Source organism: Phoca vitulina, unplaced genomic scaffold (genome assembly GCF_004348235.1).
Source record: "Phoca vitulina isolate PV1807 unplaced genomic scaffold, GSC_HSeal_1.0 scaffold19, whole genome shotgun sequence".
Taxonomy (NCBI): Eukaryota; Metazoa; Chordata; class Mammalia; order Carnivora; family Phocidae; genus Phoca; species Phoca vitulina.
This window is the reverse complement of record NW_022589722.1, coordinates 8,425,170-8,437,666: the sequence shown is the minus strand read 5'-3', so window position 1 is coordinate 8,437,666 and position 12,497 is coordinate 8,425,170. Positions and strand designations below refer to the sequence as shown.

The window sequence follows — 12,497 nt, the reverse complement described above, 5'->3', positions numbered from 1 at the left end:
TTCATTATTTAATAAACATTTATTGAACATATAATATGTATTAGGCACTAAGTATGCAAACTATCCCTGTCCTCAAGGGTTCACAGTCTAGAGAGTGAGATAAACAAGGACACAGATAAGCATACTATGGCAACGTAAGCTCTGCGTTCAAGGAGAGCCCAAGAGAACAACACAATGTCCTCTTCCATGAACAAAGGGTATTGTTAGGAAAAACTTCCCAAAGAACTGACCCCTGATCCCTGAGGTGGGCCCTAATTTCTCCCTTGAATAGGCCTGGCAATGAGTAGGCACATGTAGAAGCTGCATTAAATCCTCCAGAACTAATGAATGTCATTAACATAGAGCTGAGTGTGCCCCATCTTCCACGTCTAAACATGGCAGCAGATCCCTTCAACTTGCCAGCTTCACCCTCTGGCTCAGCAACCCTGGGCGCCTATCACTGAGCTGGATGCTGAGCACTGTGGGTGGAGCCACACTTCCCGTACCCCCTCTCCTCAACCTCAGGAAAAGGCCATCAGTGTCAAGTTGAGTCATTACAGTTTCAGTTACTAATGGGCCTGGCTCTCACCTCCTTAAAACCCATAAAGTATTTATTTCTACACAGGGACATTATGTTCTGGAGAAAATGGTTCCATTTCATGCCTAAAATGGTAACAAAGCAAATGAAAGCAAAATTGCTGTGTGTCTCCTGGACAGTGACACGTTTGGGTACCAAATAAGCAGACTGAGCCAAGCTCAGGGATTGGCTGCTTGGATGAACTATTTACCCCTCCTCCTTGGTTCAGTATGAACTGTGGAATCATCCCACAACTACAGAACCCTTAGCAGAGTGACCACAGGAAGCTGTGCATGGAGGAAGAGGGAGAGAATACACAGTCACTTGTGTTATTCCTGAAGAGACCCCAGGGATCTGTCCAGTTATTCAAAAGCACATCTGGAAAGAATTCACCTGTCTTGAACTCTGCTTGCTCAACAGCAAAACAAGCAAAAGCACCACAAAAAGCTCAATCATAGTGATCTTTTCAATTGCTGAGGCTGAAAGTTTTCCCACCTGAGCATCATAAATGAGACAAATTGCATAATAGGATAGTAAGAGCTGTTGCTGAAAGATGCAATCACAAAATAAAAGGACCTTTCAAAATCTTAGTATAGTTGGTAATTATCGAGGAATGGAATAAAAAGAAGAACAATTCCAAGGTTCCTGCTTCTTCATGTTATCGTGAAACTGAGATGGCCGAATGCCAAAGATCACTCTTTCACTTACAACAGACCTTCCTACACCTTCGGCAACAGCTCTATTCCTTTCTGTTAACTGCATGCTGGAGTAGTCTTGTTTATCAGTCAAACCTCAAATGCCACAATTCACAAAGTTGCCATTTGTTCTTTCCTACAATGAAAACCAAACTTTAACCTGGTAAGATTCACAGCAGAAAAGAATAAGGAAAAAATAGTAGCTTGTAGTTCTTTGTGCTTCAACTGTCATGGCATATATTTACTTATCTGAGTAAGATCTGTGCCTGTTAAGAGAGGTGCCCCTCCAAAAAGAGTACTAGTAAAGTTTGGTTCCCTACTACAAAAAGCAAGACCTGAAAAAAATCAAATGTGTAGTTAAATGTAAAAAAAATACATTTATTGACCCAAATAAATAATACATGGTCTCAAATAAATAAGCCCAACAAAGTTGAGAGAATCATTAAATAAACTATTTACTTGTTGCCAGTTCAAGAACATTAACTACAGGGCGCCTGGGTGGCTCAGTTGGTTAAGCGACTGCCTTCGGCTCAGGTCATGATCCTGGAGTCCCGGGATCGAGTCCCGCATCGGGCTCTCTGCTCGGCAGGGAGTCTGCTTCTCCCTCTGACCCTCCTCCTCTCATGCTCTCTCTCTCCCTCAAATAAATAAATAAAATCTTTAAAAAAAAAAAAAAAAAAAGAACATTAACTACAAAAACAATTACAGCTGCAGACTTTGCAAACATTCAGAATAACTCAGTAGGAGAATCACAGGTCTTGGAGTCAGCTCTGGGTTTCAATAACAGTGCCAAGATGTGTAGCTTTGAGGCCTTGGAAAAGTTCATCTCCCTGAGCTTCCTTCTCTGCAAAATGGGAAAAATACCTGCCTCATAGGAAGAGGTTTTTTTTTTTTTTTTAAAGATTTTATTTATTTATTTGACAGAGAGATAGAGAACACAAGTAGGCAGAGAGAGAGGGAGAAGCAGGCTCCCTGCAGAGCAGGGAGCCCGATGCGAGACTCGATCCCAGGACCCTGGGATCATGACCTGAGCCGAAGGCAGCCGCTCAACCGACTGAGCCACCCAGGCGCCCCCATAGGAAGAGGTTTTAAGGATTGAGAGAGAGGTATATAAAAAGCCCAACAATGGGGCACCTGGGTGGCTCAGATGGTTGAGCGTCTGCCTTCGGCTCAGGTCATGATCCCAGGGTCCTGGGATCGAGTCCCGCATCGGGCTCCCTGCTCCTTGGGAGCCTGCTTCTCCCTCTGCCTCTCTCTCTCTCTCTCTCTCTCTGTCTCTCATGAATAAATAAATAAAATCTTTAAAAAAAAAAGCCCAACAATGAATAGACAGAGGGGGCATTCCACACACCACTAGTTTCCTGTTCAAATTCTCTGTCCACTAAATGGTCAAAATAAATGTCCCTAGCTTTTCAACCCAAAATGGACACTTACTATTTAAAATACAGCTCTTCCTTGACTTACAATGGGGTTACTTCCTGAAAAACTCATCATAAGCTGAAAATATCCTGTCGAAAATGCATTCAATACACCAACCCTATTGAACATCACAGCTTAGCCTCATTTACCTTAACTGCCCAGAATGCTTACGTTTGCTCACAGCTGAGCAAGAGCATTTCACACAAAGCCTATTTTGTAAGAAAGTGCTGAATAGCTCACGTAATTTCCTGACTTCTGTACTGAAAGTGAGAAACAGAATGGGTGTACGGGCACCGAGGGCTGTGAGCTCACGTGGCTGACGGGGAGCTCTGGCTCACTGCTGCAGCCCAGTGTCGCCAGAGGGGGTCGGGCTGTGTATTGCTAGCCTGGGGAAAGCTCACGCCTCATAATCTGAAGGACAGTTTCTACTGAATGTGTATCGCCTTCACACCATCAGAAAGCTGGAAAATCATAAGTCAGGGACCATCTGTTTTGAATTCTTTCCATTAAAACACACCAAAATCATTTTGCATTACATTATTCCACAGGTCAATTCTCTTGAGCAAAACTTGAATTTCTTATATTTTTCCAACCTCTCATTTTCCTGCACTTACAAATACCATCACACCACCACCATTTCCCAAAATCGTTCGCAAGGGATTCTGTTGGGAGGATTGGGGCAGGGTACAATGGGGTGAGGGCCTTGAGTCTTTAAAGGCAGTACTTGGCATCCGGTTCAATTCGTATTTTTTTAATCAATCAACAGTTTTTTTCTTCAAAGCAGAATGGTTTGAGAATATGCAAATGCATCTCTAAAGAGTATGTACAGCAGGTGGTGAGAGTCAGAAACTCAGCTGAACACTGCCAGTAACCACAGTGTTTTAAAATTGTTTTATTCTTAGACATACATTGTTCATACATTATGGTACCCATAATGGGAACACTCATGGGGAAATACAAGTTAACAAGGAGATTAACATAAAAATTATGTCTGCTCCTTATCAGATAAGACTACTAAAAATTCCTTTGTAGTAAAACAAAATGTCCAAACCAATGTTAAAAAGATGCAAAATAGTGACAATTATATCCAACATGCCCTTTCATTTTTCAGGAATACACTCTTCTTGCTAATGAAATTAGAAAGGTAGAAGGAGGTAAAGTAAGAAGTCTTACTCTTACCCTACAAGTAATTTATGTAAGAATCAAAGGCAAGAATGTCTCTGGTCCTCAGTTATCCCCTCTCTAAATAGGAGTTGTTTAATAAAACTCAACCTAAGCAAGGTGTCGCCCTGTTCTTTGGGCTAACACAACTATCACTGCCAACCTCTTTCTCCTGTACTGTCTCCATTCTAGAGGCTGGACGAACAAACATTCACTGTGCAGCCTCTCCTGCAGCAACGAGTGGCCATGTGACACTTTCAGCCAATGAAACAAAAGAGGAAGTGGGCTGGGGACTTCTGGGGAGACTACTGCTTTCCCTGATAAAAGTGACAGATGCATCAGGAGTGCCCTTCCCACTAACTTCCAGCCTTACAGATGCAGCCATCTTGCTACCACAGGGAAAACCAAGTCCTTCAACTCTTCCTTCTGAGAGAGGCAACAAGTTCTAATGGCTCACCATCCAACAATGCAAGCCACACATACAATTTTAAATTTTCTAGTGGTCTAGCAGCCACATTTCTCAAAAGAAAAAGATGAAATTAATTTTTTTAAAGATTTTTTTTAGGGGCACCTGGGTGGCTCAGATGGTTAAGTGTCTGCCTTCAGCTCAGATCATGATCCCAGGGTCCTGGGATCAAACCCCACATCAGGCTCCTGCCTCAGCAGGAAACCTGCTTCTCTCTCTCCCACTCCCCCTGCTCATGCTCTCTCTCTGTATCTCTGTGTCTCAAATGAATAAATAAAATCTTTAAAAAAAAAAGTTTAAAGATTTTTTTTTATTTATTTGAGAGAGAGCATGAGGTAGAGGGTGGGGGCAGAGGGAGAGGGAGAAGCAGACTCCCCGCTGAGCAGGGAGCCCCACACAGGGCTTGATCCCAGGAACCGGAGATCATGACCAGGAGCCAAAGGCAGATGCTTAACCGACTGAGCCACCAGGTGCCCCCAAGATGAAATTAATTTTAATAATGAATTTTATGTAACCCAATATATCAAAAACATCGTTTCAACAGGTACTCAAAATAAAATAAATAATGATTAGATGTTTTACATTACTTTTTTGTACTAAAATACAGTATGCATTTGAATCCAGTACGCACTCTCCACTTCAGGACACATCAATTTGGAGTTTCACATTTTCACTGTTCAACACATGTGGTAGAGGCTACCATGTTGAACAGCACAGGTCTAATGGAAGAACATATGCTATTTTCTTTTTTAATTTTTTTTAAGATTTTATTTATTTATTTGACAGAGAGAGACACAGTGGGAGAGGGAACACAAGCAGGGGGAGTGGGAGAGGAAGAAGCAGTATTCCCACCGAGCAGGGAGCCCGACACAGGGCTCGATCCCAGGACCCTGGCATCATGACCTGAGCGGAAGGCAGACGCTTAACGACTGAGCCACCCAGGTGCCCCAAACATACGCTATTTTCTGTAGATGGATAACAGGTAGTGTTGGGTTAATCAAATAAATCGGCAAAATATAGTACCAACTTTCTCAACTCAGTACTGCACAAACCTCTCTTAAAGCAGAATAAAAGGGAATTAAATCTCATGGACCTCTGAGAATATGCCCTTGAACTTCTAAGGATCCATGTTCCCCAATTGAGCCTTCAGAAAGCCTTCAAAGTGGCTTTTTTTTTTTTAGCTTATCCTCAAAATAACAACATACAAAAGAAAAGATTCTGTTTTATGTAAAATTTGAGGAGCTCTATGATCCCAGTTCGAAAGCACTGTTGGAAAAGAATCAGGAGGTCTTTATTTTTATCTTGATTCTACCACCGAACCAAAGTGGTAACTTGGAAAACAAAACAAAACTATTTTTCGAGGCCTCTTTTCTCTAAGGGTGCCCCACTTGCCCACTAAACAATGCTGTTGTAAGCATTCACAAACCATCCTTTTAATAATCCATTCTAGAACTCTGCCTGCAAGGAGCCTAACACTCCCTCTCTCAGTCTATGGTTTTTGAACCATATTCCTCACTATTGAAAATTAGGACTGCATTTACCTACCTTCATAATTCTGACATTTTTCCATTCTTCAAAATTTCATGAAATAATACTTAATAATAAATTATCCCCAAGTTCTTTCAGTGTCCTGAAATAGAATTCTTCTGGATCAAAAATCTTAAACTCATTTTGAGCAATTAAACAATCTCGCCCTATCCAGATATTCAAGTTTCTCAAGCTTTAATTTCATGTTACCAAGGATTTTTCTGACTTGTTCAGGATGACTATTCTTGCCTTTCATTTATTCATTTTATAAATGAGTACTTACTGAAGATCTACTGTATATGTCGACGCAATGGGAATAGAGATGGGACATGAACAAGACAGGCAAAGGCAGTCCCTGCTTGCAAAGAGCTGACACTCTAGTAATGGGAAAACTCAGTAAACAAGCAAATAAATGAGTATGGCAATTCCAGGTAGTAAAGAGTGATATAATAACACAGCTAACGCTTGAGAACATATCATGTGCCCGATAGCCTTCTAAATATTAACTAATTTAATCCTCACAACACCTCTATGAAGTATGTACTATTATCAACCCCATTTTATAAATGAGAAAACCGAAAAACAGAGGTTCGGTGCTAGAAAGAACAGAACAGAGAAACAGGGAGAGTGCCCAGTGCACTACTATAGTCTGGGAGGTCAGGCCAGGTCTCTCCAAGGTCATCCGGGCTGGGCCTGGAATGAAGAGCAAGTCACAGAGATCTAGGGTCAGGATGTTCCAGAGAGAAGGAACAACAAGTAAAAGGCCCTAAGGCAGGAAGAACCTGGCAGGATAAACCTGAGGGGCTCTAGGAACAGAAAGAAGCAAAAAGTGGCTTGAAACATAAAGAGGAATGGGAGAGTCGTAAGAGGTACAGTTTAAGAGGTGGGAGCAGGAGCCGATTTATGATAAGGAGTCCCTATTTTATCACAAGTGCAACGGAAACCCGCTGGGGTATTTTAAGCTGAGGAAGGACATGATCTGATGGACATTTTTAAAAGATCACTCTGGTTGCTCTATAGGAGGCAAGAATGGAATGAGAGAAACCAGTTAGAACAGAGAAGGCAGAAGCCAAACAGCAGTTGAGCAGTTCAAGCTTTCCTCTGCCATCTGTGAACATTCTACTATGGGCCTAGAGCAACAAGCTTGTTTCTTTTTGCTTCTTGGTCTGTGCTTACCTGCCCTGCAGATGGAGTCCTTGCTCTAGGTTCCACTGAGAACTAGAGAAGAGTCCAGGACCACCTTTCAGAGGCTTTGGCTTCTGATTCCAACCTCTGCCCAAACCAAGGGAACATGTACAACACAATATAAATGCCAAGGAAAGCAGAAAACCAGGCAACACAGTCAATGATCTTCAGCTGCTGCTCAATTAAGCCCAAAATGTTCACAGCACTTCTCTCTATAAACAATTCATAATTCAAAAACAAGGGGTTCAAATAATACTCAAAGACCCGTGACTTTACTAATAGTGCTCTACTTCCCATTGAAAAGGTAATACGAATAAAAATCTAAGCATGCTGATGTGCACCGTCTGCAAACATCGCCACTGGTGATTCCGCACATCCCTGTTACATGCATGCCGCCCAACCCACCAAGAGGTGGAGTTTACTCCCCCTCCCTCTGAATTCGGGTTGGCCTTGTGACTCAGTTGGACCAATAAAAGGTGCCAATTCCCGATCCAGTAGACCTCAAGAGAAGTGGAGGCTGCCATACTCACACACTTGGGAGTCCCGGGAGCATGCTATAAGGAGACCAGTCGAGCTGCCAAAGGAAATGAGGCCATCATGGAGAAGAACAAAGAACAAAGCCGTTCCCGTCTATAGCCAACACAAGGCGTGTGAGTGAAGCTTTCTTGGACATTCCAGTGCCAGGCAGGCTCCGCGACCACAAGTATCTGCTGCATTAGTGACACTAACTGGCACCACGTGGTGCAAACGAACTCAGCTGAGCCCAGCCAATTTACAAAGTTGTGAGAAATAATAAATTGTTATTGTTCTAAGCCACTAAATGTTGGCATAGTATGTTATGCAGTAATAGTCACCTGATATAAAAATGTGTAAGTTGTTGATTCTACAGGCCCTTTGCAAACCATGAGTGCCATCTGAGAAAGCTAGACCGATCACACCAACCAGAGAAGCCCACTAATGAAGATAACTTTATTACTGCTTGGTTTCCTTAGGACTTTAACATTGCCTTTTCTGATTCCTAGGCATATGTATTCGTTTTACATTAGGGGCTGAAGAACTCTAATTTCTCATATTCAAGTAAATTTAACACATTCTTAATAAGAATCTCTTATGTTCTATACCAGAAAATAAAAAGTAAACTAGACCCAGGCTCTGCAAAGAATTTATATTTAAGTGAAAGAACTACATGCACATAAATCTTTCCAGGTGAAGCAGAATATACTTATTTGATATCAAATCACATAACTATTAAGTACAATGGAGGAAAGAGGTCATTCATGTGGAATTTCAATAGGTCAAGACAAAAAACAGGATATTCCAGGTAGAAATATGAACAGGAGCAAAGACCAAGAAGCGCTATCGTATATTTTTCAGGAATGGCAAGTTCTCTGACAACTGAGACCTGGCATGACACAGCTATTCTAGTCCAAGTGAATCACTCCCTGCGCAAGCCCTACTGTAGTGCTTACCACATGAAGAAGCTGTGAAGAGGGTGGTTTGAAGGACCAGAAGTTGTCAGACGAGGACCCCTGAGGTCAGGTATTAAAACAAACGATCTATGAATGTATCGCGTATACTTTTGCTTCTCTTTCATTCTGCCTTGCAGGCAGCCAGCAATACCATCTGTCCTCCATTTTGCTAAATCCTTCCCTTGTCTCAAGTTCTACATCTGCTTAGTTATTGATTCATTCAACCATTTTTTATCGGGCACCAACTATTTGCCAGGCACTGTTCTAGGAGCTGAGGATACAATAATGAACAATGCAGACAATGGCCCTGCCTTCATGAAGATAAATAGTAATGAAGGATAGGAAGTAGATGGGGTGGGTGGTCACAGAAGGCTTGAAGAGGGCATATTTGACCAGAGATCTGACTGAGGTCAGAAAGCAAGCCATGGGACTATCTGGGGAAAGAGTGTTCCAGGCAGAGGAATGAGCAAGTGCAAAGGTCCTGAAATGTCTGCATATTCAAGGAAGGAGGCCAGTGAGGGAGGGAAAGCGAGGTAGAAAAGGAGATCAGAGAGGAAGGAGGGCTCGAGTTCATATAGGGACTTACAGGTAATGACCAACACTCTGGATTTTGTTTTCAGTGTAATGGGAAGCCTATCTCCTTATGCCCTTTCCCAGCCCCTGGCCCAGCCCCAACAGCCTCTACTGATCACTCCTTCCTGGGCACATATCACCTGTACTTTTATTTGCCACCCAGTCTATATTCCATAGATTTCTATTCATCTCTTATGCATCAGTTCTATTTCCTCAACTATGTCTCAAAGGCAAGAACTGTGTCATTTTCTCCTCTGCATTTCTAGGGCCTGGCACCTATGTGGTGCTCAATAAGTCTTTTTGGAAGGTGATAATGATGATGTAATCCCTTGGAGTCCTTTCCAGCTGTAAGATCTACGATTCCTTTGAACTCTTTTGACAAACTAGTTTGCACTATGACTCAGAGGACTGACATCTTTCTAGATATTTTGAGATTACAGTCATCCATTAAATGACTGGGATGAATCACATCAGAGTTTTTATTTCAATGAAGGCTGTACCATTTGGAATGGGGTCCCCTTAAGTGGAACTACTTATTAGTATTTATACTTTAAGCCATTTGAACTTCAGGAGAGGCATAAATTGCTATTAAGTAAATGTAATCCTGATGTGATCCCATCACCAGCTATTAAAGATGGCCTCGAGTTCTTTGCTGCTTCTCCTAATGAAAGGTGGAGGATAATTCCCCTCACCTTGAGTCTAGGTTGGTTAGTGACTTATTTGATCAATAAAATGTGGGAGAAGAAGTGTTCTGGAACTTACGGGGCTAGGTCACAAGAAGCCTTGAGCCTTAAAGTTTCTACCTACACCTTTTGGAGACACTCCCTCTAGAAACCCAGCTGCCATGCTGTGAGTAACGCAAGCATATTGGAGAGACCATGTGTCAGTGCTCAAACCAGCAGCCCCAGCTGAGTCTCCTGCCAAGAGCGCACCCCCGGCCCAAGCACTAGATGGAAGAGTGAAGAAGCCATCTTAAAAGTGAAGCCTCCAGCCCCAGGCACCACAACTGACGTCATATGGATCAGAGACAAACCACACAGCTGAATCCTTCCTGAATTCCTAGCCCACACAATCAAATGATTGTCTGAATCTGCCAAATTTGAGGGCACTTTGCTATCCAACAATAGATTTTTTTAATCAAAAAAAAAAAAAAATAATCATAGAACATCACCACTCACAAAAGTGCCTCTCCCCCAAACATTTATAAAGATGACAGATACTCACAGTCCAAGATCTGTCCTATGTCCAATGAACCAAATCCCTTCCCAGAGATTTGACTCATAGACATGAGGAAGACAAATTAGGTGATTTTGAATGAGTACCCTGAATCAATCTTACTACTAAAACTGCAAGTCAAGAAAATTACCTAAAATGTATCCAATGCAAAAGCCACAGCATCCATTTGGATTATATAGGTCACAGAATTATGCTATTGGGCAAATTATACATATTTCACTTAGTCACCCAACGGGTAAGAAAACAATTTACAACTGACCCTTGAACGACATTGGTTTGAACTACGTGGATCCACTTTCAAAGGTTTTTTTCTTTTTTCAGTAAACACAGTACAGTACTATAAATGTATTTTCTCTATCTTACGGTTTTCTCTTTTTTTCTTTGTTTTTTTCTCCATCATTTTATCATGAAAACTTTCAAACATGTAAGAAAGTAAAAATAACTCTCAAACACCAAACACCCACCACCTAGATTCTACGGTAGTTAACAGTTTGCTATGTTTGCTTTCTCACTATCTGTCCGTCCTTCCACCCACCAATTAAAATAAATTGCACACATCAGTACACTTCAACCCTAAATGCTTCAGCATGCATATCAATAACTAGAATTCAATGTTTATTTATGGCACTTTTTGTTCTTGAGGTAAATCTTGAGGTAAAATAACATGCACACATCTCGAGTATACTATTAAATGAGTTGTGGCAAATGTATACATTCATTTAACCCAAACCCCTATCAAAATATAGAACATTTCCTTCACCTCTCAGAGTTCCCTAATGCTTCTTTCTAGCCAATCCCTGCTCTATCCACCCTGTATTAGTTCCCTAGGGCTACTGTAACAAATTATTAGAAACTGGATTGCTTAATACAACAAAAATTTATTCTGTCACAGTTCTGGAGGCTAGAAGTCCAAAATCAAGGTGTTAACAGTGCCATGCTCTCTCTGAAGGCTCTAAGGAAGAATTTGTTCCATTTCTTTCTTCTAGCTTCGGGTGTTGCTGGCAGTCTTTGGTGTTCCTTGACTTACAGTTCCCTATGAATTTCTCAATAACACCTTCTTTTCTCTAACTTACCTGATTATAAGAATATGTGTACAGTATATAATACATAAAACATACAAAATACGTGTTAACTGACTATGTGATTGGTAAGGCTTCCGGTCAACAGTAGGCTAACAGTCGGTAAGTTCTGGGGGAGTCAAAAGTTATTTTCGGATTTCTGACTACGCGCAGGGTCGGCATCACTAACCGCCATGTTGTTTAAGGGTGAACCATATTACTCTACTTAAAAACGTGGGTGGGACGTAAAACAGAAATTAAATGCACACTTCTATCATAAAAATAAAAAGATCCAACTGCTAAGCAATGATTACATGCAATACTAGGAATTTCTAGAAATTATTCTCAGACACTACCAGAATGGAAAACACTCAACTGCAAATGGGCCTTTTCCTTTAGAACATCCTTTTGTTTGTACAGAGAAGTTCTATTATGAAAACAAAAGCGCCTTGAAATGGGCAGGCCTTTTTTACCCCCATCAGTATGGATATCACTTTTCCCCAACAATAGTCATTTCAGACCCTGCAAGTGAGAGGCTTCTGCGAAAAGAGCCTGCTCGTTTTATCCCCTCCTACTCCTCCTTCTCCCCACTATCTTCTTCAAGTCGCATTTGAAAATACAGAACCATTAAGTGGCTCCAAGGATGGGGAGGAGGGGTAACACAGAGAGAACAAATTTTGGTAGCAAATGCTTTAGAGCATCAATTTTTCACATAAACCATTACCTTGTAGCATGTCTAATCATATTCTGCCACTCACATTTTTCATGATATGAATTCACACTCACCACTGGCATGCCATTTTTAAAAACCAACAAAAGAAAATAAGTTCTCAAGAAAACACCCTACAAGCTAGAGGCATAACAATGTAAAAATGGCAAAATGCTTTTAACAGAAAATATCACCTTCCAGAATTATAAGCACATATTTGTTTGAAAAATAATTCATTATCAATAACAACAATAAAACCATCACAAAAGGAACCAAAGGTCAACATTTACATCACTAGAAGCTATATGAGTACATGGCATTTTTCAAAAGAGAACTCCAGAATTTAATTAGAGAAAATATATTAACCTCTGATAAAAATACTTAATGAAAGTCTAACAATTTCCTTCACACAGAGACCATTCCTGCAGCAGCAGTAAAGCATT

At 41.2% G+C, this 12,497-nt stretch overlaps 1 protein-coding gene across 8 annotated transcripts in view; it reads right to left on the bottom strand.

Moving 5' to 3' along the window:
- Positions 1–12,497, bottom strand: part of LOC116639844 (death domain-containing protein CRADD) — a 264,137-nt gene that overhangs the window by 144,215 nt on the left and 107,425 nt on the right. The window lies entirely within an intron of this gene.